This window comes from Arabidopsis thaliana, chromosome 4 (genome assembly GCF_000001735.4).
Source record: "Arabidopsis thaliana chromosome 4, partial sequence".
Classification (NCBI taxonomy): Eukaryota; Viridiplantae; Streptophyta; class Magnoliopsida; order Brassicales; family Brassicaceae; genus Arabidopsis; species Arabidopsis thaliana.
This window is the reverse complement of record NC_003075.7, coordinates 4,606,049-4,633,879: the sequence shown is the minus strand read 5'-3', so window position 1 is coordinate 4,633,879 and position 27,831 is coordinate 4,606,049. Positions and strand designations below refer to the sequence as shown.

The 27,831-nt window shown below is 33.7% G+C and overlaps 1 long non-coding RNA gene and 6 pseudogenes across 7 annotated transcripts; 2 read left to right on the top strand and 5 right to left on the bottom strand.

Annotated features, from left to right (window-relative positions):
• Positions 1–110: 110 nt before the first annotated feature.
• AT4G07810 lies at positions 111–6,208 on the bottom strand (annotated as a pseudogene; the record flags this gene model as incomplete). The annotated part of the gene is made up of 1 exon: positions 111–6,208.
• Positions 6,209–6,222: 14 nt separating this feature from the next.
• AT4G07806 lies at positions 6,223–10,212 on the top strand (annotated as a pseudogene; the record flags this gene model as incomplete). The annotated part of the gene is made up of 1 exon: positions 6,223–10,212.
• Positions 10,213–12,789: 2,577 nt separating this feature from the next.
• On the top strand, positions 12,790–13,104 carry AT4G05215. The gene has a single exon (NR_141852.1). It is a non-coding gene; the product is annotated as an other RNA (long non-coding RNA).
• Positions 13,105–13,896: 792 nt separating this feature from the next.
• Positions 13,897–14,922, bottom strand: AT4G07803 (annotated as a pseudogene; the record flags this gene model as incomplete). Its single annotated transcript has 1 exon — positions 13,897–14,922.
• A 1,826-nt stretch (positions 14,923–16,748) lies between these two features.
• AT4G07800 lies at positions 16,749–18,700 on the bottom strand (annotated as a pseudogene; the record flags this gene model as incomplete). The annotated part of the gene is made up of 8 exons: positions 16,749–17,151; positions 17,238–17,699; positions 17,732–17,819; positions 17,924–17,981; positions 18,080–18,180; positions 18,265–18,355; positions 18,428–18,559; positions 18,689–18,700.
• Positions 18,701–21,097: 2,397 nt separating this feature from the next.
• Positions 21,098–22,339, bottom strand: AT4G07795 (annotated as a pseudogene; the record flags this gene model as incomplete). Its single annotated transcript has 1 exon — positions 21,098–22,339.
• Positions 22,340–24,653: 2,314 nt separating this feature from the next.
• Positions 24,654–26,912, bottom strand: AT4G07790 (annotated as a pseudogene; the record flags this gene model as incomplete). Its single annotated transcript has 1 exon — positions 24,654–26,912.
• Positions 26,913–27,831: the final 919 nt, after the last annotated feature.

Sequence of the window (27,831 nt, the reverse complement as noted above, 5' to 3'; positions counted from 1 at the left end):
AATTTTCCTTAGATTAGAAATATGCTTCATTGACAATCTACAAAACCAAGACAAAAATAGATAAACCGGTAAATCGGGTCATTGTACCAATACATATTTGATACTCCCCCTCAAGATGGAGAGTACAAGTGATGCAGTCCCATCTTGGACAGTAGATAATTGAACCGAAGCGCTGTGAGAGGCTTAGTGAGCAGATCAACAATGTTGTGTTCAGTATCAACATGAAGAGTCTTGATAAAACCAACAGCAACCTTTTCTCGCACCACATGAATATCATGAAGGAAGTTCTTGGTACTCTCATGGAAGACTGAGTTCTTAGCAATGTGAAGTGCAGACTCATCGTCATAGTACACAAAAATTGTGTCAGGCAAAGATAGCACTAGCCATGCTTCTGTACTCAGCTTCAGCCAAACTGCGACTAACAGCATCTTGTTTCTTGGATTTCCAAGAGATTAAGGAATCTCCAAGAAACACACAAACTATAGAAATGGATATGCTACTCTCCGGGCAATTACTCCAATCAGCATCAGCAAAAGCACGAAAAGTCAGAGTAGAAGAGGCTGGATAGAACACACCTTGACCTGGATCATTCTTCAAATAACGTAAGATGCGACGTGCAGCCATCAAATGTGGTTCCCTAGGAGCACTCATATACTGATTGAGTTTATTCACTGCAAAACATATATCTGGTCGAGTCACAGTGAGATAAACCAATCTTCCAATGAGTTTTCTGTAATGTGAGGCATCCAGAAGTAAGGCACCATCTTCCTGACTTAGCTTAAGGTTCAGCTCCATTGGTGTTGGGACAGGTTTACAACCAAGAAAGCCAAACTCTTCAAGTAACTCCAAAGCATATTTTCTCTGTGAAATAGAGATACCTTCCTTAGAGCGAGCTATTTCCAATCCCAAAAAATATCTCTTCTGTCCCAAATCTTTTAGCTTGAACTCCTTGGCTAATATCTGCTTGACTTCTATCACAGCAGAATCCTTGTTACTAACAAGCATTATATCATCCACATATACCAACAGGGCCAGAAAAGTATCTTCTCTAACTCTGACAAACAAAGTCGGATCAAAGAGAGATTGCATAAAACCATTCTGTATTAGAACACCGGAGAACTTGTGAAACCATTGACGTGAAGCTTGTTTTAGACCATATAAGGACTTGACTAGGCGACACACAGGTCTCTTTGGTAAAAGCTCCCCCTTTCTTGGTGTATAACCTTGTGGTAGCTGCATATATATCTCCTCCTCAAAATCACCATGGAGAAAAGCATTAGTAACATCCATCTGACTAATACTCCAGTTATGAATAGCAGCTAAAGCAAGAATTAATCTGACTGAAGTAAGCTTAGCTATAGGGCTGAATGTATCAATGTAATCAACTCCTTCTTGTTGAGTATAGCCATTAGCAACCAAGCGAGCCTTATACCGTTCAATAGTACCATCGGATTTATACTTAATCTTGAAGACCCACTTACAACCAATGGCACGTTTTCCATCATGTAAAGAACAAATTTCCCTGGTGGAAGTACTCACAAGAGCATCCAACTCCACGTTCATCGCATCAAGCCATTTTTGCAACAAAGCTGCCTCTTTAAAGGTGGTTGGTTCTTTCTCAGCAATAATGGCAAAGCAGAACAGACGATACTCATTAGAGAGTTTATCGTAAGACAAATGGGAAGAGAGAGAATGAGCAGTACCATGAAGAGAAGATGAAGGCTCTTTTAGAACATTAGAGCAATGGTACTGTGAAAGATAACTAGGAGCACGTGTCTCTTTGCGGGGCATGAGCGTGTTGTCCATGTCATTCCCAAATTGATCATTAGTAACAGTAGTGCTTAATGGAGCGAGGGATCGTGTGTGTGTGTGTGCTGGAACAGTAGTAGGCTCAATGACAGGACAAACCTCAAGATTTAAAACATTGAAATAATCATAAATTTGAAAACGATTTTCTTTTTGTTTTTCAGAAATAGGTAAAACAGAATCATCAAAGAAAGAAACGTTTTGAGTACTATGCTTATCAATAAAAGGAAAAATAGTTTCATGGAAAACAACATTGCGTGTAACAGAAACAGTATTTGACTCAAGATCCAGAATTTTATATCCTTTAAAACCAGATTCATAACCAATAAAAACACAACTTGTAGCTCTTTCAGTAAATTTATGACGTTCATGTTGATGTGTAGATGCATAACATAAACAACAAAACACCCTAAGAGAATTATAGTCAGGTAATTTCTTATAAAGAACCTCATAAGGACTCTTGTGTTCTAAATTGGGAGTTGGTGTTCTATTTATAAGAAATGCAGCAGTAGAAACACATTCAGGCCAATATGCAAGTGGAATATTTGATTGAAAATAAAGAGATCTAGCAACATTCAGAAGATGTTGATGATTACGTTCGACAACATAATTTTGCTGAGGTGTGTATGCACATGAATGATAATGAAAAATGCCAAAAGTTGCTAGTAAGTCCTTAAATTGTAATTCAGGTGCATTATCAGACCTTATGCTTTTCACTGTGCAACCAAATTGAGTTTGAACAAGTTTTAAAAATTCTGGAAAAATCGTTGTAACATCACTCTTTAAACGCAAGAAATAAATCCATGTCATTCTAGTGCAATCATCGACAATAGTAAGAAATTAACGATATCCTTTGACAGAAGTAATATGAAAAGGACCCCAAACATCAATATGAATCAAAGGGAAAGGTTCCTCATAAATTTTATTATTAGAAACAAAAGATAAACATTTTTGTTTTGACAAATGACAAATCTTACAATGAAATTCAGAAAGTTTCTGAGGAATATGTAAATTTGAAGATAAAGCCTGAACCCTTGACATAGATGGGTGACCTAGACGCTGATGCCAAAGCTTAGGTGAAACAACAATGAATGATGCAACATGAGTTGCGAATCAGGTTGAATGAATGATGCAGCATGATGTTATGTATCAGGTGGAGGTTGATGATTTAAGAGATAAAGATCATTGGGCTAATCTCATCTACCAATCGTCCATGCGTGAGTATGATCCTGAATGAAACAATTCTTATGATAAAAATGCACTGAATTTTTTTTATTTGTTTTTGTTAAAGAACTAACACTAATAAGATTGAAATGAAAAGAAGGAACATAGAAAACAAGATGAAGAATGAGCCTATCATTGAGTTTAACTGTTTCAGCTATGTTAATGGAAATTTTGATATTATTTGGTAGAGTGATATTCGTGTGATCAATATGGTAGACATTACAGAACAAACTCAAGTCACAACAGATATGACAACTAGCTCTAGTATCAAGACTCCAGGTATTTTGTGGAATTATAAGACATGGTTCGAAAGCAGAAATATAGTGAGAAGGTATAGGTGACATACCTTGTGCTGAGATAGAACCATGATTTTGCGAGACAGTTGGTGGTCGAATAACTTGATACGGAGAACCTTGAAGTTGTGTGTTCAATTGAGTAACCATCTGATTAACCTGTTCCCTACCATGTGAACTACTACCAAGAAAACCTCTTCCAGAATTCATCATATTGACAGAATGATTTACAGTTGGCGATTCACTAGTCACATTACCAGCAGACATTGAAGATCCATCAGAGATAATATGATTTCCAGCAAAGTTCTGAGCCATAGGAGCATACGAATTCCCATTATAAGCTTGATTATAAAGAGCATATGGAGCATTGTTATTAGCTTGAACAATTGGAGCATATGAGTTCCCATTGTAAGTGATAAGATGACTCTATGGAATCATAGATTGAATCTGTGGAGCTTTTCTAGAGAATACATCATCTGTTCGGGAGGTTGAGAATAAACCATGTGAATGCCATTATGTGGATAAGGCTGACCTCTTGATTTGTCATTATTGTAGCATGTACCAACAGGAACCTTGTAGCCTGGAGGATATCCATGAAGTTTATAACATCGAGCATTAGTATGACCCAATAAACCACAGTAAGTGCAAAGAGGACGAGATTTTCCTTGTTGATTGAAAAACTTAGGTTTCTGTTGAGTTATAGAAGCTTGAAAAACAGGTTTCTCTGTGGTAGGCATTGAATTAAAACTTCTTTGTTGATCATCTTGAGAGATGAAGTTATAGAGATTTGTGAATTCTGGAAGTGGATCCATCATAAGAATCTGACGACGCGCTTGAATAAACGATTCATTGAGACGCATTAAGAATCTGACAATGTTGTGCTTCTCATACAACTGAATCCAACGATCATTTGAACCGCAAGTGCATTTTCCACAAGTACAGGAAGGTAACTCTTCAAAATTCTTCAATTCTTCCCATGATAAGCACTGAGATCTAATGAAGGTAACCGTAAGACGAGTGTAATAAGCACTGAGATCTAATGATCCTTGATGTAGACGATCTAGTTGGTTTTGAACACTATAGATCTTAGACAAATTACTCTGCCTAGATCTACCTTCTAGTTTCAACCATAAGAGATGAGCATCATAAAAATAGACCATTCCAGATCCTAAATCCTTTGAAACAAAGTTCGTAATCCAGGTACATACCATATCGTTACAGCGAGTCTAAGATCCATAGTCATTGTGATCTTCCGGAGGTTTAACGACACTTCCATAGATGAATCCGAGCTTGCTTTTAGCGTTGAGAGCTTTGATGATAGAACGACGCCTTGTAAGATAGTAAGATTCACCGATGAGCTTGTCGAGAACGAGATTTAACACCCGAATTGTCAGCAGCATGAAGACACAATGGATTTGAGTAAGGATTGGAGCTCGTCGGAGCTGGATTAGCCATCGCGAAGAGTAACAAAACCAGAAAATGAAAAAATGATCGGAATGAAACGCGATCAAAGAAATTCTCCGATCAAACGATAGAGAATGAAACAAAGATTGAGAAACAAAAGAGAATCAAGAGAAATTATCAGAGAATAGAAGAAAATTTGCAGAAGAAGATGAATGAAGCTGGGAAAAGCTCTAATACCATTTTAGATCTAACAAACTTTACCTTAGATTAGAAATATGCTTCATTGACAATAAAGGAAACAAGGTTTGATCCTCAAATACAATCTACTTAACCAAGACAAAAATAGATAAACCGGTAAACCGGGTCATTGTACCAATACATATTTGATAATTCTTTTAAGACTGGCATTGTGAGGTTTTCACTAAATCTAAAACATCAAATGAGTTTACTGAAAAAGTTATAAAAATAACTGAATAAAGTTTAAAACCTTATATTTTATTCCAAAATCAAATGAGAATTTCAAAACACATAGCTGGCCGGTTTAATCGGTTCACCGGATCGTTGGACGTGAAAACATAGGCAGAATTAGAATAGAACTATCTCGTTTAATTTTTTTTGGCAACTTCTGTGCCAAGTTAATATATATAGTAGGTCCTAATTTTATAGGTAAAAGTCTTTAAAGAAACTCATATGAATAATTATGAGTTAAAATTTTAAGTTCTTCAACATTTAATATTTTATTATATATCACGAGATAGTTATTATAGCCGGGGGGGAGGGGGGGTTATTTGAATCAATATTAATATAAATTAAAAATACCATTAACCACACAGTATAATACAGTAAATTAAATCATCATTCTTTTCTGTTTTTAACATCATCAATATTAGAATATTAGCCATATCGAATTAAATTGATTCAATTAAAATTTATAGTTTGAAATTGTCAAGAACACAAAGATTAAAGAATAACTTTCTTAATTAGTTTAAGAAAACTACTCAAAACTTAAACTCTCTTGTTCTTAATTCTCTCAACTCATAAGTTACGCAACATACTTACATCTCCTTATATAGAGATCTCTTAAACAATCATAATCTTAATAGAAGTATATTTAGATAACTCCTAAATATTTTCTAGATCACTCCTAGATATTCTAGTCCTAATCTCTCAAGGATTTAATGACTTAGTGCTCAAGTCATATTCAAACTTAACCCAACATTCACCCTCTTAAGTTTGAAGCCATACTTCGACACATCTTGAACTCCAACTAGCTCCCTCATTTCTTTAAACTTGATCCTTCCTAGAGCCTTGGTTAGAATATCTGCCTTTGGTCTTTTTCTAGGAACGTGCTCTACCTCCACTTGTTCATTCGTCACAAACTCACGAATAAAATGATACCTTTTGTGTATATGCTTACTTCGTCCGTGAAACACCGGGTTCTTGGTGAGTGCAATTGCAGATTTGTTAGTAGAGATCAACGTTTCAAGCTAGAAACATGGGTGACATAGTTGTGGCAAAACCAAAGGAGAATATCTCATCATCAATAACATGTCCTATGCTCAATGCTACGAACTACACGGGTTGGGCCATACGTATGGAGATTACGCTTAGTATACATAAGGTGTGGGAGGTAATAAATCCAGGATCTGATGATGTTGACAAGAATCTCATGGCTAGGGGTTTCATATTGCAACCTATACCAGAGACTTTGACACTACAAGTCGGGAATCTTAATACAACAAAAAAAGTATGGGAATCAATAAAAACTCGACATGTAGGAGTGGAGAGGGTCAAAGAAGCAAGGTTACAAACCTTGATGGCAGAGTTTGAGAAAATAAAGATGAAGGAAAGAACATATTGATAACTTCGTTGGAAGACTTTCGGAACTCTCTACAAAATCTGCGGAACTAGGAGTTGAGATTGAAGTACCAAGACTCGTTAAGAAATTTCTTAACGGTTTGCCAAGAAAGAGATATATACAAACAAGTTCTTGACCTTAATAATACAAGATTTGAGGATATTGTGGGCCGTATGAAAGTATATGAAGAATAAGTTGGTGATGTAGGAGATGAGCAAGATGACATAAGAAAACTCATGTAAGTTAATACTAATTCACAATCCTATCAAGATAACTGCTAGTAGAGGAAGAGGTCAAAGAGGACGATTTGGTGGAAGAGGAAGAGGACGTGGTCGTAATACAAGAGATAAGTCAAAGATCATGTGTTACAGGTGTGATAAGATAGGGCATTATGCTTCTAATTGTCCAGATAGATTACTTAAGCTTCAAGAAGCATGTGCAAACAAGAAGAAGAAACTCAAGAAGCGGATGAGCTCATGATACATGAGGTAGTCTATTTAAATGAAAAGAATGTCAAACTTTTGAAACACAATCAGATGGAGATAATGTGTGGTATCTTGACAACGGGGCAAGGAATCACATGACAGAAAACCGTTCTTATTTCTCTAAAATCGACGAGTCAATCACAGGGAAAGTGAGATTTGGAGATAACTCTCGTATTGATATCAAAGGGAAGGGCTCAATACTCTTTGTAAGTAGAAGTGTACTACATACCGGATCTAAAGAGCAATATCATAAGTCGTGGTCAAGCCACCAAAGCAGGATGCGATGTGAGGATGAAAGAAAACTATCTAACATTGTATGATCGTGATGGAAAGTTGTTGGTGAAAGCGATAAGGTCAAAGAATCGGCTTTACAAAGTTACCATGGAAACCGAAGCTAAGAAGTGTTTACAACTAAATCTTATCGACGATTCATCAATATGGCACTCAAGGTTAGGACATGTTGGGTTAAACACTATGAGGTGAATGATGAACAAAGAGTTAGTTGTCGGGTTACCAAAGATCACAGTCGAAAAGGAAACATTGGCCTCATGTTCGCTTGGGAAATAAGTAAGAAGAATATTCCCTCAAGCTACTTCTTTTCGAGCCTCACGACTACTTGAACTCATACATGCGGATCTCTGCGGACCTATCACACCTATGACAGCAGCACAAAATAGGTATATCTTTGTTCTTATCGACGATCACTCTCGTTATATGTGGACAGTGCTATTGAAGGAAAAGAGTCAATCATTCGACAAATTCAAAAAATTTAAAGCACTAGTTGAAGAAGAAACAGGAGCAAAGATCAAAACACTTCGTATAGATAGAGGTGGTGAGTTCACTTCACATGAATTTCAAGATTTTTGTGATAAATCCGGAATCACAAGATATTTGTGATAAATCCAGAATCACAAGACACATAACTGCACCTTACTCACCACAACAAAACGGAGTTGTTGAAAGGAGGAATAGAAATTTGCTAGAGATGACCATAAGCATCATGAAGCACATGGATGTACCAAACTATCTATGGGGAGAACCAGTGAGGCATGCTACCAATCTTTTTAATAGAGTCGCAATAAGATCACTGGTTAAACAAACTCCATATGAGGTATTCAAGGGAAGAAGGCCAAATATTGAACATTTACGTGTGTTCGGGTGTATCGGATATGCATAGACTGAGAGTCCACAGTTAAAGAAGCTAGATGACAGGTCGAGAAGGTTAGTTCATCTGGGAACAGAACCTGGCTCTAAAGCTTATCGCTTGTTGGATCCATCTAGGCGGAGAATTATTGTGAGTAGGGATGTCGTTTTTGATGAGAGTAAAAACTGGTCTTGGAATGAGACAAAAAACGAGACAAGTGAGAGCCCATGAACGTTTAAAGTCAGCTTTGGAAACAATGGTATTGAAAATGAGGACTCAGTACAAGAAACAGAGGAGAACGGAGCCGATGAGAATAACGAGGGTTCAGTTGAAGAGGAAGAAGACATTCCAAACGATAACGATCAAGATGAACAGACTAATGAGGTCATCTTAAGGAGATCAGAGAGACAACGTCATAGACCTAATCATCAAGATGACTATATTTTGTTTGCTGAACTTGAAGTCGAAAAACTCTTGATGACAATCAGTGAAGAACCATGGGATTACATTGAAGCAAAAGAGCTAAAGGTATGGAGAGACTCGTGTAGAAGAAATCATGTCTATTACCAAAAATAAAACATGGGACCTAGTAGAACTTCCAGTCGGAGTCAAGGCTATAGGACTAAAGTGGGTGTTTAAACTAAAGCAAAATTCTGATGGTAGTATTAACAAGCATAAAGCAAGGTTGTAGCAAAATGTTACATACAAAGACATGGAATAGATTATGACGAAGTCTTCACTCCGGTAGCAAGAAAAGAAACCATTCGCCTTATGCTTGTTCTTGCTGCTTCACATGGATAGCAAGTTCACCACCTCGATGTCAAAACGGCGTTTCTACATGGGGAGCTGAAAGAAGAAGTTTATGTTATACAACCGGAGGGTTTTGTTACAAGAGGGAGTGAGGAGAAAGTTTATAAGTTAAACAAAGCATTGTGTGGCCTCAAACAAGCGCCTAGGGCCTAGAATCATAAGCTTAACTCGATACTTAATGAGTTAAAGTTTGTCAAGTGTCCTAAGGAACCTTCATTGTATCAGAAACAAGACAAAGATAAAGTTCTTCTAGTTGCAGTCTATGTGGATGATCTATTAATCTCGGGGTTTAGCTTGAAGTTGATTCTCGAGTTCAAGAAGGAAATGGCGAAAAAATTCGGGATGAGTGACCTTGGTTTGTTAACATACTATCTCGGTCTTGAGTATGTCAACACGAAGGAGGTATTACGTTGAAGCAAGAAAAGTATGCATCAAAAATTCTAAGTGAAACTCAAATGGAAGAATGCAATGTTGTAGACATACCAATGAACGCGAACTTAAAGCTAAGTAAAGCACATGATGAGAAAAACATCGATGAGAAGGAGTATAGAAGAAATATCGGGTGCCTTCGATATTTACTTCATACAAGCCCTGATCTTTCTTATAGTGTTGGAGTCTTGAGCAGGTACATGCATGAACCAAAGGAGTCTCATGGTGCAGCTCTAAAACAAATACTTAGGTACTGACAAGGTACACGGGCTTATGGTCTCTCCTTCACTCAGAAAAACGAAGCCAAGTTGATAGGCTTCAGTGATAGCAGTCACAACGTTGATGAGGACGATGGAAGGAAAACAATATGTCACATTTTCTATCTCAACAAGTGTCTGATCACTTGGTGCTCGCAAAAGCAAGATAATGTGGCTTTATCATCATGTGAGGCCGAGTTTATGGCCGCTACTGAGGCAGCAAAATAAGCACTATGACATCAAGAGCTTCTTGGAGAGATCAATGGAAAACCATGCGAGAAGATGCTGATTTTACTTGACAACAAATCTGCAATAGCACTCACCAAGAACCCGATATTTCACGGACAAAGTAAGCATATACACAAGAGGTATCATTTTATCTCTTCTAATCTCTCTTGATCACAAAATGATTATAACCGCTCTGATACCAAATATAATTGGAGATTGTCAAGAACACAAAGATTAAAGAATAACTCTCTTTATTAGTTTAAGAAAATTGCTCAAAACTTAAACTCTCTTGTTCTTAATTCTCTCAACTCATAAGTTATGCAACATACTTGCATCTCCTTATATAGAGATCTCTTAAACAATCCTAATCCTAATAGAACTTATATTTAGATAACTCCTAAATATTCTCTAGATAACTCCTAGATATTCTAGTCCTAATCTCTCTAGGATTCAAACTTAACTCAACAAAATTACATAAAAAAATCATCTCACGGTATACTATTAAATCCTAATTTCAAAATAAATCTGAAGAAAATTTATTTTAATTTTACATTTATATTTTCATATTTAAATATTCATGAATTCAAATTTCTTGTAAACTTCTCTTTCTAATTAGATTTCGTCATCAAATAAACAATTTGATAAGCAGACTAGAGGATAAACATTGACATGAGAAACAACTTGTTGATGTTGTGCAAGCTAGGCAATTTGTCAGGAATGGTTGATGTCTCTGAAATTTTCTTTTTTTTTTTGTTGGTTAATTATTTTTTTTTGTCGGCTGTTTGTTAATTATGTATGTCATATTAGAATTATATGTATAAAAAATGTCACAGTACCAAATATCTATAAGAAACTAGATTTTAACTCGCGGTGCACCGCGAAACAATTTTTTATAGAAAAATGAAGATATAATTTGTTTATATATTATCTATATATAACATATTGTATTGTATTTTATAAATATACAATCCCAAGAATAATTAAACGAGATAGTTCTATTCTAATTGTAAAACATTATTCCAAGAATAATTGAAGGAAGATCACAAACTACCAAGAATATCCGAAGTGTAAAACATTCATGTTATGATCAAGAACTACCAAGAACTATATCAGTTCTTCTTTACATATTCTTAAAATGATCAAGAACTACCAAGAATATCCCAACTGTAAAACATAAATTTGAGAAAATAAAGTCAAAGTAATATAAAAAACTAAAAGAGAAAAATATGATATTGGTATTTTCGTGACGATGTTATGAATATTCATGTTATGCAAAAAATAATATGTATAAAATAAATCATATTGGTATTTAAAAAACAAATTCTCACACTGCTTTTCTGGTAAAATCTTTTGTCAACATTGTAGTCATCTTCCTGTCTCGTGAATATTTTTTATCTTCAAACGTTGCTTCTCTTTCTAAAAAGAAAGAAACACGAATCAAATCTAAAGTAAAACATTTTTGATATTTGTGTTTGGTGATGAGAAATGAGGTTTATGTGTATAGTATTTATCGGAAAGCTAGATATGTTTCGGTAATGCATAGCAACCGATAGAAAATATATAATATCTTGCAAGATTTTAGGGGGGGAAATTATTTTACTTAGTTTTTGATTGGAATATGCTAGGATCAATCGTGTATTCGAGTATTTAATTTATTTTCATAATTTGTGTTTTTTTAGAGATGTTGAAGGAAAGAATTACTTAAGTTAATGCGAAGTGTTTAATACTAAGCACAAATCTTGGTACATATAATACAAAATCTCAGAATTGATCGAATTGGGGAAAATGTTGTTAGCGTAGATATTGTTTTAAATTCTTGAATTGGGTTTGATTTTGGGAAGTTAGATTAATATCAAATATTTTTTTGAATTTTTTAGAAAAAACTATTTTAAGTTATTTAGAATGTTGTGTACCATTATGTGTAGCTAATTTTAAGGGATTGATTTGAAGTTTGTTGTTTGGATTAAATTTGAATGATAATATGATTGATATTTTAAATCAAGAATTGAAACTAAAATCAAATAATTTAGAAAAAAATTTAATGTCAATGGCATTCCTTGTAAATAAGTTCCAACTTGAGAATTTATTTCATAAAATTGTTGCAAAAATGTATATGTAGATATATTAAGTTGCAAAAGTTTTTTCTTAACTTTTTTAACAGCCGTTATTATATATTTTATTTTAGTAACGCGACTAATTAATTTCGTAAGACATAATTCACAGTTTAATATTTAAATGTTAATTTTATTTTCTTGTATTTTCTTTTGTCACAATTTTTTTGTATGTTTAGATATAATACTTAGTATGTCTTAGTGGGTTAAATATGATTGTTTTATTGTGTACAATCTAAATGTAGAAAATAAGTAATTACACCTTATAAATTTGGTTTGACTATTTTATTTAATTTAAAATAATGACAGTTTCTAATTTGGTATCCAGAGAATTTAAATATACTGTATATGTTCTTTTGAGTTTCTGTTCAGGTTGTATTTTGAAATCTATATATCAAAATATAGAAATCAATCTTCAACTTCAAGGAAGTGTCAAATTTTTTAAAAATGTTGCTTTACAATTAAAAAACATAATGTGGGCTTCGTATTTCACATTTTATTAGGCCCACAGATCCACTAAAATGACTAAATTGTTTATGAAAATAAAAACCACAATATATCTGAAAAAATAATTATCTACTTTGTCGGCAAACTTTTTTTTATTTGAAGAGGAATGAAATGAAAATAAAAAAACAGCCATTTATCTCGACTAATTGTTCTTCTTCTTTTGTAATAGAGATGAGTTAGCAATCTCTGTTGTTCTTCTTTTGTAATATTTCTCGAATCAGCAAATAGTCTACTAGCTTGTCGATCCTCCAACAAACGATTAATTATAATATCGGGAGATCTATGAGGTTATCAATTCCTTAATTTGATCCGAATTTCTCCCCAAACCACCACAGCTTTGATGATGCGAACTGAAAGGAGACATGGAGACAGACAATCAACTCAGCAGAATTATAAGCGTTTTAAGTTTCTAAAGGTGTGTGAGTTTTTGCTGATTTTGGATATTAATTTACATAGAAGGTGTGTGATTTTTTGCAGACTTTGGATATTATTTTTGAATTCAACAATACTTGATTTATATGTCTCTGGTTTTGGAACAGTTTAGTACAGTTTAACCACTCGGTTTCTCAGAAACATAGCAAAAATTTTAAACTCCAAACCTTTTGTTCTTTTGTTTTTCCAGGTCAAATGGCTGAATAAACTACTAAGCAAGATGTGGCCATATATTGCAGAGGTGAGATTCTAATCTTCTGCAGTATTAGGTGTTTTGATTTCCCGTGTATGCTGTTGGAAGTTGGCTATGATATCTTTAGCATATTTACCCTGAATAATGGTAACTGAAGATATCATATGAAGAGTAGAGTTATTATACCATCAAGTTGTACGACAAAGTCCGAAATTATTGAAGAAGAGTAAGATTTAGCTTATCTCTATTTTGATCGTAGACTGCTTTTTTTAATTGCTGCTACACAAATCGAGTGTTTACTAACACCTAAGATAGGTCCAACTTGTTGGAATGGAAAACACTTGCCACAGTGCAGCTTGGAAATCAAAGAGTATAAAAAGTACTTGTTTAAATTGTAAATCTAAATCAAACTGGAAAACCAAAGTCTTGACTAAGATTTTTCTAATTATTTTTGGATGATTTCGTAGCTTATTTGATGAATCATGATTTTGCTTGTTTGAAACTGAGTTTCCTGCATATGAAAAGAACATATGTTTTTCATGAGATTGTTTGTTTGGGGGTTATGCAAATCATAATTGAATTCAAATATTATGAAGGTATAGTAAATATACCACAGACTATAGATTTCACAGAATATGTGAGTAGACTCTTGTCACTAAATATTTTGTCTAGATACCCAAACATAAATTAAAAGATTAAATAATATAGAGTAAATCTAAACTTACTATATAGATGCCCTAGCATATATTGATTGATTGTGTTAACATCATCGTTTTTTGGAGCTAGAATAGCTCTCCTCTGAAAGAATTTTGGATCAATGATTTCGTGAAGTTTAGTTGGATCTCCATAAATTTCTCTACTAATAGCTTCTATCGGATTATCTGCTTCTTTTTTTTCTAACAATTCTCAAGGTATATCTATTAGCGCTTCACCATCATTAGGCTCATTGACCCTTCCATCACCAATAGCCAATAACCAATGGAAAAATTCTTGGATTTCTTTAGCTTCATCAACACTTAAATTGTTGTTTAAAAGTTGCATATTCTTAGTCAACTACAACACGTTGTAGTGGTCCGAAAGATATGAAGCATTTAGTGATGACATAACAATTTTTTCTCTCCCTGCACCATTAATTATTGGTAGCACTTGTCCAAAATTACCTCCAAAAACAATGAACTTTCCACCAAATACCTTATTGTCTACGCGCTAGATAATATCTGAGAAGCTTTGATCTAATACTTCAAAACAAAACTTGCTCATTATTGGAGCTTCATCCCATATAATGAGAGATGCTTCTTTAATTAGATCAGCTAAATCTAATTTTGGTTTGATCTTACATACTGAAAATTCACAGGATTCAAAGGTATTGAAAACATAGAATGTGTTATTCTACCCCCTTCTAACAACAAATAAACGATGCCACTAGAGGCGACATTAAGACAAATATGTCCTTTAGATCTTACTGCAGCAGCTAGTGTTTTTCAAATAAATGTTTTTCCTGTTTCTCCAGAGCCGTAAACAAAAACAACTCCTCCCAAGTCATTGAATATTGTCGTAGTAATCTGATCGTATATACCTTTCTGTTCAGGCGTAAGCATTTGTATCCACTCAGCATGCTTCTCTGTCAAGTTGGATTGATTGTTATACCTCAACTCATCAACAATTAGGCGGTTTGAATTATCAATACCCTCTCTTGAAGGCTTAGGAAAATGTTCAATATCTTCTAGAGTTGCTCCATTAAACAACATTGTTTTCTCAATCTCTTGAAGAGTATAGTTCTGAATTTGAGCTCCTGTTAGTGTAAGTTCTGCACACGGGAAATATACAAAGTAAGAAAATATGAAAATAATCTAATATTGTAGTAATTTATTTTATTTAACTATAAGGAAAATTAAGTACGTGGGTTATTGAACTTGCACTACAAGAAAAATCCACATTCTTATCACGAGAGAAACTCTATGTTATGTCATTAATTGTAACGCCCCAAAAATTCAAAAGAATTTTTGAAGCATTGCTATAATAAAAATACAAAAATTCCCAAAATATACAAAGTTAAAATCTCGTACTAACTCCAAATCTCAAAAACAAATAAATTAAACTTTAGAAAATCTATCAAGTCTCGCTTTACGAATAACAAACTCTAAACCTCAGCTGCATACCGCTCCTCGTCAATGCCCTATGCACGGAATCAGAACTTATGTGAGCGAAAAATCGCCAAGTGAGACTATAAACCCGAAGAACAAGTACCAACACGGTCTAATCCCATACAGAATAATGTTCACGTGCTGGTACTAACAGACATAGTTTCAATTCGATTAATTTTTTATAAAGTAAAGCACATCAGAACTTATGCTAACAAAATACATTATTAAATCATCAGAACACAATAATATCATCAGACAGAATAATACCATCAGAACAGAAGAACATAGGAAGAAGATGAAGCTTACCTAAAACTCTGGAGAAGGCTGAAAACAACCCAATACTAAAGAGTCAACAACTGAAGTCACAACCAACCTAAACAGCCACAAAATCTGGTCACAAAAATATCAACAAATATTCAAATTGGCACTGAGGCAAAAAGGGTCTAAGAAACTCACCAAAAGTCTCAAATTTATTATGGATTCGGCTTCTAATTCGTTGGGGCTTTAAAACGCATATATACACGATATTAGGGTTAAGGAACAATGATTCGAATTTCCAACAACTTCCCTTCAGTTTCGGAAAAGATAAACTCGAATTTCTCTCATTTTCCACGATTTTGCATTTTAGTCCTCTGATTTTTCTCTATTTACAGATTCCCTCCAGATTTTTCAAATTCTCAGAAATCTCCTGAAATCAGACAATTTCAAAACGATCAATTTAACCCAAAATCTGATCCTAAATTTTCTTTTAATTTTGGGTGTTACATTAATAACGATTTCATAAACGCTATATTATGCCCCTGTTATCGTAAGTACCCCATATAAGGTAGCGTCAGATATGTATGCTATGTTAAATAATTCTATTATAGCTTTATGGAAACGCTATGTATTAAAGCGTATTAATTTGTTTAAAATTATGTAATTACTCATTATCCATGCTATGTTAGGGGACTCTACGATAGCTTTGTTAAAGCGGTTTAGTTTATGTAGTTAATTTATGTTATGATATAGTATTTTATAGCGTTTGTCTATTTTTCAAATTTGTTTAAATTACTAACTTGTTGCGCTGCAGTAGATGACTCGAACATAGCATTTTTAATATTACATTTTGATAACCTATAGATTTTGTAGCAAGTTTTAAAATGCCATCATTGTCTCTCTTCTTATTCAAAATATCTTCTGATAATAGATGTCATGTTTCTACCCAAACATGTTCTGGTCTAGATAGACAATAAAAAAGCAACATCATTGAGAAAATTATGGCATTTTAAAACTTGCTACAAATAATCTCCAAACAAAATTGAGCTGCTTCAATCAAACCATCGATATAAACCTGGTCGTCATCTAGAATATCACGTGCAAAACAGGCTTGTTTTTAAGATGGATAAACAACACCGCTAAATGTTTTTATTTCATCATAGCTCTATGGACCTCTGACAATGTTAAGTAACACTATCAAGTAATTTTCGTCTTCCATTTTCCTGAGAACGTAATTAATACGACCCAAAAAGAATCCTCTTGTTCTCTTTTTAAATGGTTTATTTTCTCCATCCCATGTAAAGTATGTTGGGATTTCAGCATATAGACAGTTTCGAGCACGTTTCCCATTCTTTCCAACAACATTTTTCTTATTCAAAGTCAACCAAACCATAAACTGAGAGTCTTCATTTGAAACACGTTCTAGGACATCAACCATTTTGGCCTTGGCATCGAAATAGGCTGGTTGCTTCCCTTCAACATGAAAAGATAGTTTCTGAACAGGTGTTGATCTATGCTGAATTGGAAATTTGAAAATTCTCCATATAGCTTCTGACGCAGATACATATCTAAAAAACAAAGTAAATTATGTATCAGCTAGATTCTATACAAGGTACATACGTAACTAAGTTAACTATGGTTTGTGAAAACATACATGTAGTCGAACCAATCTTTTATTCCATCCTTCTTTTTCTTTGTTGTAACTGTCTCATCTCCAAGAGTTGTAGTGTTACTGTTTGTTTCCTCTTTTACTAGCTCAACAATAAAAACAACACGGTCCGGACCTTTGTTGATGTATTTAAATAAGTATTTGATAGAACCATTCTGGTTACACCATTCCACATTGATATGAGCTTGGTATTTTAAAGAAAACCTATTATAAGGCACAACATACATATTGTCACATTTAACACCACCCTTCTCAATACAGCCGTCTATGGGTCTTCTCCTATAGACAGGATACCCATCAGCACCTACTTTTGTGAGCTCTTGATGTTTCTTCGGATATAGCTTTGAACACTGACCATCAACCATACACAGAGAATTCGTATTTGCTGAACCACATAGTCCATGAATCATAGAGTTTTTGATAAGCTCATAGAGCTCTTGTTCTGTTCTTTGTTAGGAATCTCCGCAGATATTATCTACTCGATGTCGTCAGCTATTGGTAATTTTCTATTAGCCTCCATAAATAAAAGTATGCGAGCACGAGGTAGTCCTCTTTTCTTGAATTTGACTGTATACATAGCTCCAAGAGATATAAATTAATTATAATTCAGAAATAAAAATATGAAATAGTTTAAAAGATAGATTACTGACAATATATGTAAATAAACTTACATGCAACTGTTTTTCTAAGGAGATTCCTTTCTGTTAAATCTCTCATTAGAGAATCTAGCTTGATTTTGAAATTTTTTGCGACAATGTCTGGTCTATCATCAGCTCTTAACCCTCTCTTTTCGTAATATCTTGCTATCTCCGGCTATTTTGGGTTACACGTAAACGTGATAAAAAATCTGGGAAACCATAATGCTTACAAATGGCCATAGCATCGTAATAGGTTTGAAGCATATACCTAGAGGCACTAGTGAAAGAAGCTCAAATAAGAACTTGATTACCTTCTTCACTCATAGTTGTTGTTCCAGATGATGCAGCTTCTTTCATAGAGTTGTAGTTCTCACATCGTAACTTAGATTGATTGAATTTGATATAAGCTAGTCGGTTTGATTCAATAATTGTATATGCATCAATTAGAAACTGTTGAAACAACCTCTTTGAATGAAGCAGAGTATGACACTCATCTTTTCCTCTCTTGAATTCTGAATGCAAACCACTGTCTCATACTGATACACTTTTTTTCTTGGTGCTTCCCGAGTTATAACACTTCTCAATTGCAGGAGTGTAACCATCTTCACCGTAACAAAACATTAGTGGGTACTGTAGTGTCAAATAGGATATATGAATCTGGCTTATCCTCTTTAGGCAACCAGTAGATTTTTATTTCAAGTATTATATCACGGGCAGGCATTTGGTTTACAAAATCACCAGGGATCAAAGTTGCAACCGCTTCTACTGTAGGCATATTATATAACCTCCCACCAGTACCTTCACGATCATCATTAATTCGCATATGAAACGGTTCATCATTAGTAGACTCAATCCTCTCTCTAGCATATCTGATTTTTTTTACATATGGGTTAACTTGGTTGAATATCTTAATAATAACATCAATGAGTTGCTTGTTCAGATTTTTCTCGGCTGTTGTTGAGGTTGCATTATTTCCCTTTCTACAATGAGTAAAAAAATATTAGTTAGATATGCTTATCAAACATGTAACAATATCGCATTATTTAATTAGATGTAACATAGGTAGATTGGTTTGAGGAGTACCCAATAACATTAGCTTTTTTATCAACTTCATTTTTAGTATCCACAATATAAAGTTGTGAATATTTAGCATAATCACCATTTGCAGGTTTTAAACTGCTTATCAGTCAATAGAGAATAACAAAGTATTCAGATTTAATCAATGTTAAAAACTGAAGAACACAATATTCAAATAAAAGTTATGACACTTACCAATTTTATTGGCTAAAGCTGCTCCTTTTTTAGTTGGATGTTTTCGCTTAGGACGACCTCTCTTTTTTGGCTCTAAAACAAGATTGTTTGGCGACACTATTATTTAGAAAAATAGAACGAATAAAGTATAAATTTTTTTAGCTTTTATCCCATGTAGAAGTTAAACATAAGAAAACCAACTACAATGATATTAAAGAAAGCTATAAGCTGATTTTAACTATAAAATTTACCTATTTTTGTACCTTTCTCTACTGCCTTTTTACTTTGTTGTTTTCCAAATGGTGTGCCTCTCTTTTTCGGTTGTGAAACAGAGGGAACTGTTTGTTCTATTTCTCCACATTCAATAAGAGTATCTTCAGGTGAAAATATTAATTCGACATTTTTCGTCAGCGAAACCAATATTCGTCTCCACATTTTTTAGGAATGTTATTAAGTAAGATAGTAAGATAGAACAAAATTCTCTTTAGAACAATCGTCCTCTTAAGCACTAAGATAGTAATTTTGTTCACTATCAGTTTCATTGTCAGTTATATATTGTCGTTGAAGATGTTACATGCTTTCGTCATCAGTGCTATTATCATTGTAGGCTGGTTGCGTACACATTGGAGCTTTGCCTATTAATTGTAAAATAAGAAAAAGTGTGTGGGACTGTTTATTATCCATAAACATATAGTTCAATGATGAATATTTTAGTATATTACCTTTATCAGTAGGAGTTAGAGAAGCATTTCTGAAGTCTTCTTGTAGGTTTCTGATATGAAAGTTGCTAGATGGAAAATTAATAATTGATCGTGGCTGATTGGTAATACATGAATTAGGATGTCCATAAATTTTTCTTTGCATAGAATATGATATTTATTTTGTTAATTATAATCTATACATAAAATGTTACAGTTCCATTGAATGGCTCTCGAAGAAGTCAAACTAACCTGTTGAACTATTAATTGCAGAATAAGAGAAAGTGTGTGGATGTGTAAGAGGTGTGAGAATTGATGATAAACGTTGTTGATGTCTTGTAATACTGAAGCAGAGTGTCTTTGCCTTTGTCGGTCATTCTCCTTGTTTGAAAATGTTGTGAGTCCACTCTCTGCCAAACAACTCTATACGTATATAAAGTTGCATAAACATTAGTAGAAAAAGAATGGTGAATTAGAAATATACCCATGAAATGTGGTGTTCCATTCCCAAAATCTGATTGTGAGAAGATGATCAAACTCTCTTTTCATATCTCCTTGAAGGGATATTACTTATATCTTTAAACAATCTATCAAAAACAGATTTAAGAGGAACAAAACAATTGTTATTAGTTACGGTAGATTGAATAATTTGACTTTGAGGGGTTAGTGTTTCAGTAACACGCAACCTCTTCGGTGATTTTGGGCCAAAATTATAATCTAAAAGAGAATTTGCATATTTTTTTTATGATTGAAAATCAAAGTAGCATCGATGATGATGTTGTGTTGAGACTTGTTAACAAAATATCGATCAAACCTAGTAATCTATATAATTTCTAAATGGAAGATAAAACCAATGTATATTATAGGATTCTCAATAAGATTTGATTTGCAAATCCTGAACCAATTAATTATTTTCCTTAATTGTTTACTTTCAATTGTTTTGTTGATAAGGACATTATTCTACTATGACATCAAGAATGAACTCTTTATCATCGATTCTAGTACTTCTTAAAAGGTATGTATTAATATCTTCTATAGTATAAGATGTGTACTTTAGCTAATCCTTGCTAGTTAAGTAATGATGCATATTGTTTAGCTAATCCCTTCTTAAACATAAAAAACAACAGATTTAAAAATTGGAACTTAAGTATTAAAACATTAATAAAAATTTTAGGATCCTTAATATATAAATTCAAAACATAAATAGAGCATAAGTTTCATCGGCTGAGAAAATTATATCCTAAAGTATACCGCAATTTCAGTTCTCTTCAACGATCTCCATCATGAAATCATCCTCTTCGTCTTCTTGATCAGGGAATCCACGACTGCGAGTAATGTGTGAACAATTAACTCTACAAAGTTAATTTTTTTTTAAAAAAACCTTAATATCGGTTAATTGACACTTACATATAGGATGGTATATCAAGATCATTGAACTTAGGATCAATAAAAAGCCGTGAAAATCCATGTTCAATCATTATGACATTAGATCCTAGAAGAAAATAGGCACATTCTCAAACACATAGGTCATTCTACTATGATATATTCCAAGTCCACTTGATCAGAAAAAGAAATACCATGATAATTTCTGATTCTCCAAAATTGCAAGACAGCAACAATGGGCTCGTAATTCTAGGTGATCAAAAACTGATTCTCCAAAACCACTTGTTTACAAAATCCTCACAATACTTGCCAACGGCAACACATAATATTTCATTCCCCCTACAAAAGAAGTCGTATAAACCAATCTATATATCAATCATATATAAAATATATATTGTATATCAAATAATTATATATTATCCTTTATCTTGAAAGCAACATTTTTTGACTCGTAGTCTATCTTGCTTTAACGACATACAAATGGAAAACTTCTGATAGTATACACTTTGGAAATCACACCAATAGCGTGTGAGGATTAAAGATAGGAAAATAATATCAATTTATAAAATTATGTACATCGAGTAGAAAACCGGATCAAGATAGTTACCTGTCACACAATTATATTGATCATCTGTAGCATATTTCACTTCATCGAGAGCCACAAAGTCAAAGAAGTTTCTAACTGACTTAAGAGGAACCGACCACATTTGTGTTTGGAACATACATTTGATATGAATAGATCTGAGGGCGTATTTGACTTCACTATGAGACAAAATCATTTAAAAGTCAGACATGTAGTACCAGAAACCGCTCTCACTACATCCTGAAACTTGTAGAGGGATGAGCTTTTTGGAACTTTGGCATCCATACGGTTGCACTAAAGAAAAAAACAACCAATAGATCGTCACTTTGGTTAACACAAAATATACAAACTTTATAATAACAAAAAACTAAGAATAACATTAGAATATAAGAGCACATTTTCATCAACCAATAGCATAGTCGTTTCATTACCTTTAAGGGTTGGAGTATGGTTGTATACCGCTTGTATCTTAACATAAACCCTCCAGTTAGTGGAGTGAACATGTAAATTAGAAAGATGGTGCATAACCTCCATTGATAAAGCTAGAACTTCTACAGTTTTATTACTAATAGAGAAAATTATAGAAGAACGCAAACAAAATAAGGAAACACCGCGTTAACCTTGTATAAAAAATAAAAAAGTGAAACGGTGCAGAGTTAACTTAATTGTTACAAAAAAGCGAAATTGAATCGTCATTTATTTATGTTTAGATATACTTAACCATAATTATTATTTTATACAGAAAGAATCTAGGTAGTGTTATCTTTTTGATGAAAAATCAATATTCTGATATGTATTAAAGAAAATTATAACTATATGAATTTAATAAAACATTATCAACTTCTGAATCTAAACTTATAGATATAAAGTGTCTATAAGCTAGATAAAGCAATAGAATTATTAAAAAAATACAAAACATTAGGCAGATATGAAACAAATTAAACAATAATCAAATTTTTATTCATAAGCGTTTTAGATATAACTTGCATGAAAGAAAAATAGAACAGTAGAATTCAACACAAATAACAAATAATCCAAACAAAGTGATAAAGGAAAAACAGAAACATAAAACATAAAACTTGCGTAACACCAACAGCCTTCCACCACACCCAATAAACACTTTAGATCACTACTTATTCTCTACCTTGACCTTCACAGCTCCCTTCTTGATGGCCCCTTCCTTTTTCACTATGTTTGCTCCAACACCAACATTTCTGTCAACAATTGCGTGCCCAACAGCTCGAGAATCAATAACAGCAATGCTGGTCTTCAATCATTTGAAATCACACCTTCTTTAGGCTCATATTCTTCCACCTTAGTTGTAGACATTGATAACACTGTATTTTACTCATTTTAGGTGTATGTTTATCATCATTTAGATGTGCATTTGCTTATTGTATCATATCATTTTACACTATTTTAGCTTATTTTGCATATTTAGGCATCTAGGATCTTCTTGCATACGCATTGCATGTTGTGGTGTGTTTTTCAGGTGCAGAAGGAGCTAAAAAGGACTCTACTCGATCCATTCACTCGATCCAGGCAGCTACAGAAGAGGCATCATTTCACTCGACCTCTTTACTCGATCCAGGCAGCTACAGATGAGGCTAAAATTCACTCGACCCTCTTACTAGATCAAGGCAGCCTCAGATGAAGCAGCAGATTGATCTACTCGCCCCTCCTACTCGATCCTCTACTCGATCCATTTACTCGACCAAGGGTGACCAACTCTACAAGACTTGTTGAGCTATCAAAGCGTCTTCGGATCCTCCTCATCCCCCACTCAACCAGACCACCACAAGTCTCTTGTCTTCTAGTGAATCTAGGGTTTTTAACATTTTAGTATAAATAGATCACTTTGGGATTTGTCCAACGGATCTAGCCTTTATCCTTTAGTTTTCCTTTGTGTTCTTGAATCTTCAAAACTTAATTACTCTTAATCTATTTCGTTTTTGCATTTAGTTCTTTGAATAAACTTAATTACTTTTAATCTACATTTTGGTATGATTTCAGTAATTTCTGGGTTTGTGTTCTTAGATATGTTGCTTGAGTAGTGATTAGGGTTTTTGAGGATGGATTAGATTAAGGTAATCTCTAGGTTAGCCAGGTGGTTAAGATTAGGTTAGAACCCTTCTGGATTCGCTTGGCCCCTATGCGATTTTTGCTGGCTAATGTGGAGATTCGATCATAGACGTCCATCGTCCAAAAGACATTCAAATGGATGTCTGATCTACGAATTCCAGAGATTTGTAGACTCGACCAAGACATTGGCTTGTCTGCTTATTGACTTTGGTAGATTGTTTCTTAAAACCTGCTCTGCTATGTTTCATCAACGACAGTTGAGATTAGGAAGTGGTAGAGTTATGGGGGCCTTTGTCACGACAATGGATTGACCCAATTTTTGAATCTATCGTCAAGGGTATCTACCTTTCACCTATTAGCCATCTGATGAACCCTAGAGTTTCCTTTATCAATGAATCCATCCTTAGGACTTCTATTAGATTTATTTGTATCCCCTGTTGATTGCACTTTTATTTACCTATTATTTGTATCCCCTGTTGATTGCATTTTAGTTACTTAATTTTGTCACATGTTGGTTCTACTCGACCCAATGATTGAGTAGGGCTCTTAAGTTCTCATTTTTACTTGTTTGAATCATGACCTAGGATTGTTACTAGAAACCCACCATCATTATAATCTGGCTTGACTTAGTTGCTTCTGTACACGTCTTGATTGCTAGCAATAACAGTGGACTGGATTGACACCCCCTATAGCTGCATCGACATGTTTGTGTTTTAGGGAAATTGAAATGAACCTCACACATTCAGCATAAGTAGGCCTAAAAAAACTACTTATCAGACATCTGTTCACCGAAGTCATCACTAGACTGCTCCAAGTCAACCGGTTCCATGTACAACTTCTTTAAAGCAGAAGCTTGATCAGATGCGGTAGGATTATCAGCATACACACGTTTAGATGATGGAGTAACAAAGTCATTACTCTCTTGAGCACACTCTATCATTAGTGGAATCTATTAGAAACACAAATACATATTAGTTTAAGAGATTCAGAGTCTAAAAACAACTAGAAAAATTAAGTTTGTTATATTACCTGATCACCAGACACAATAGAGGCTGGATTGATCATATCAGTTGGATCCTCCAACAATTCTTCCTCATGTAGTCCATCCTTAAGAAGGACTTTTGAAACATTGTATATTTCCTTCCCATCCCAAGTATTTTCTTTCTCAATAGACACCGAGAAAAGGAAAGTCTTACCATACAGATTCTTAAGTGTGTCAGGGAGATTGTTTGGGTCATCAATCTAGATTAAATAAGAATCACTAAACGAAAATAATAACTAACAAATAAGACATAGAAATAGAAGACAACCATTACTAAAACTAACCTCATCAACAGAACCATTCAAGACTGATGGAGCAGTTTCTCCGATAATTTCAGTACATATTTGTTCAAATAACAAAAGTTTTACCTTGCCGTTGTTGTCAATCATTTTAGCATAAAGCATGTACCTAGCAATCATATTAGTGACGACATTTTTGCAAGTGTCACATCTGTTTTTTTTTTCTTTTGTTGTTCACACCATCACTCCAGAATGGATATGTGTGACTTTCTTAATGCAAGAACGACAGCTAATGTAATACCAAGCCCAATCCATATCAATTACGTATGTATTACACATCAACCTTGCCTTCCCAACCTAAATATATACAAACATATAGTAAATACAATGTATTAGCATAAATGAGTATATATTATAGATTAAGTGCATATAAAGACAATTAGGTTATATATAAAACATACATCAACAGAATTAAGGAGTACAAGAATTGTGTTTGAGGGATACTCAAGACGACTATCACTCTTTTTAAAAACAACAATCTCCATCCTTGGGATTCTCTCAAGGTACGTCAAGAGTATACCATCAGATGGTAGTCAATTTAGAAAAGACAATTGTTAATAATTCAAACGTGTTACATATAAAGATATCCTTTTTGAGAATCATATTACTAAACTTACGTCCTCAGGAAAGCATCGATCTCAGGAAATTGAGGATTCACAAAAACTTTTGATGCATCAAAAGCGTTAGACAAATTCCGTACACCTGCCATTAGAATAATGTTTACGTGTTAATATTTTTGCATTATACAAATCTAAAATAAGACAACGGATTGGTGAGTTTACCTTTGTATGATTTGATTTTCACAAACCTAAGCACACAAACAACAGGTCGAGCACCAGCTTCGTTACACCATCTATAAACTTCTTCAGCAAATGCACCCCACAAGGTAAATCCAATGCGCTCATCATTATAATAGTTAACTTTAATGTTAGTTTTAAAATTTACTAAAACAATTACTATAAGATAAATTGTTGGATATAGTACGAAAATTTAGAAGAGTAAACTCACGCTTCATCTCTGATATCAAAATCAATTTTGGTTGTGAATTTATTACTTGCCTCAAGTTCTTCTAACTCACCAATAATTACAATATGACTGATTACATCTACATAAAATCAAGATCCATACTGTGAATCATAACTTAATTCAAAAAACAGTTATTAGTGTTATACAACGAAAACTTACCAACCAACATGGTGGGATTAAGCTCCCTAGTTTGGATCTTTTGAAAACTGGCTAAAGTCAGATAGTTGGAATTTGACTTTGGGGGACTTGGAATTATTGAAGTTCCATTGACAAAGGAAATCTTGTAGAGATGGGACGTTGGGCGAAAACCTCCATTGGCATAGTTGAGACTAAAAGTCTCAACAAAAACCCAATTTCCAATGGTTAGCATGTGAGCGTACTTGCTCACCAAATCTTTCCACACGGTACAATGAATGTTTTTGCCATGCATTAAAGAAACAGAATATTAATATTGTAGACATGCTATCTATATATCATGATTAGAAACGAACATATAACTGTTGTAATTGTTTCTTGCATTTTCTTCAGAGAACAGAACTTCAAGTGTTTCACCTATGTTGCTTGTGTATTGACGCCAAGCATGAAGAGTCTTTACCTGCACTCTCGAGGACGTCTTGTAAGGTTGGACATCAGTAAGGTATGCAAATGTGGCAGCTAAAAAACTATTAGAGGAGGTGAATGATGGTGAAATGAGTAGGTCACAATACCTATATACATACTGGTACACATTAGACTTACGAATTAGTGAGGAATGATAAGAAAATATTCTACTTACTAACTGAAATGGAATAAAATCTTATTGCGTTTTAAAATTATAGATTCATGAGCTAATTATGTTAATGACAGTAATTGTTGAGATTTTCTGTAACCTGCAAGTATGAGAATATCTACTGAAAAATTGGAATATAGGAATATTAGATCATATGATGTATTAGGAGGGAAACGTAATGTTTGTAAAGGATTTTAACCTTAATTGGTTAAACTGCAATATTTTGAGATTATATTGATGTCATTGAGCGAATTATTGTTTCGGGATATTAGGATTCAAAGGTTGTTTGATGCATAATTGTAGAGATTGCAAGAATTTTGAAAGATCATATAACAGAAAATATTCGAAAATATTTGAAGTTAGATAATATTCTTTTAAATTTGGCTCGACTTTGGATTACAGTTTATTATGCTTCTGAAAGTTATTAGATTATATTCCTTTAAACTTAGCATATTCCTTAAACTTCTTAAATCCTGGATACAAATAACATTATTCCTTAAACTTCTGTAATTTAGGATCCGAACAGAATTAAACAGGGTAAAACCCACCCATTTGAATTAATTAATGAATTAAAGCTCAGATTTCAAACATTATCTTCAAAAAAGTAATGCAAAAATGTATATATAGATTTCATATCTTTATATAGTGGTTAGACGAAAAACAACTATATAAAGATATGAAATCTATATATACATTTCAGTATTAATAAAAATACTCTTTTACTATGTCTTTTTTAAAGAATACCTTTTTTATTGTCAATTTTTAAAAATACTAGGTTATTTACCACCGCTACTATGCTTTGATGTTA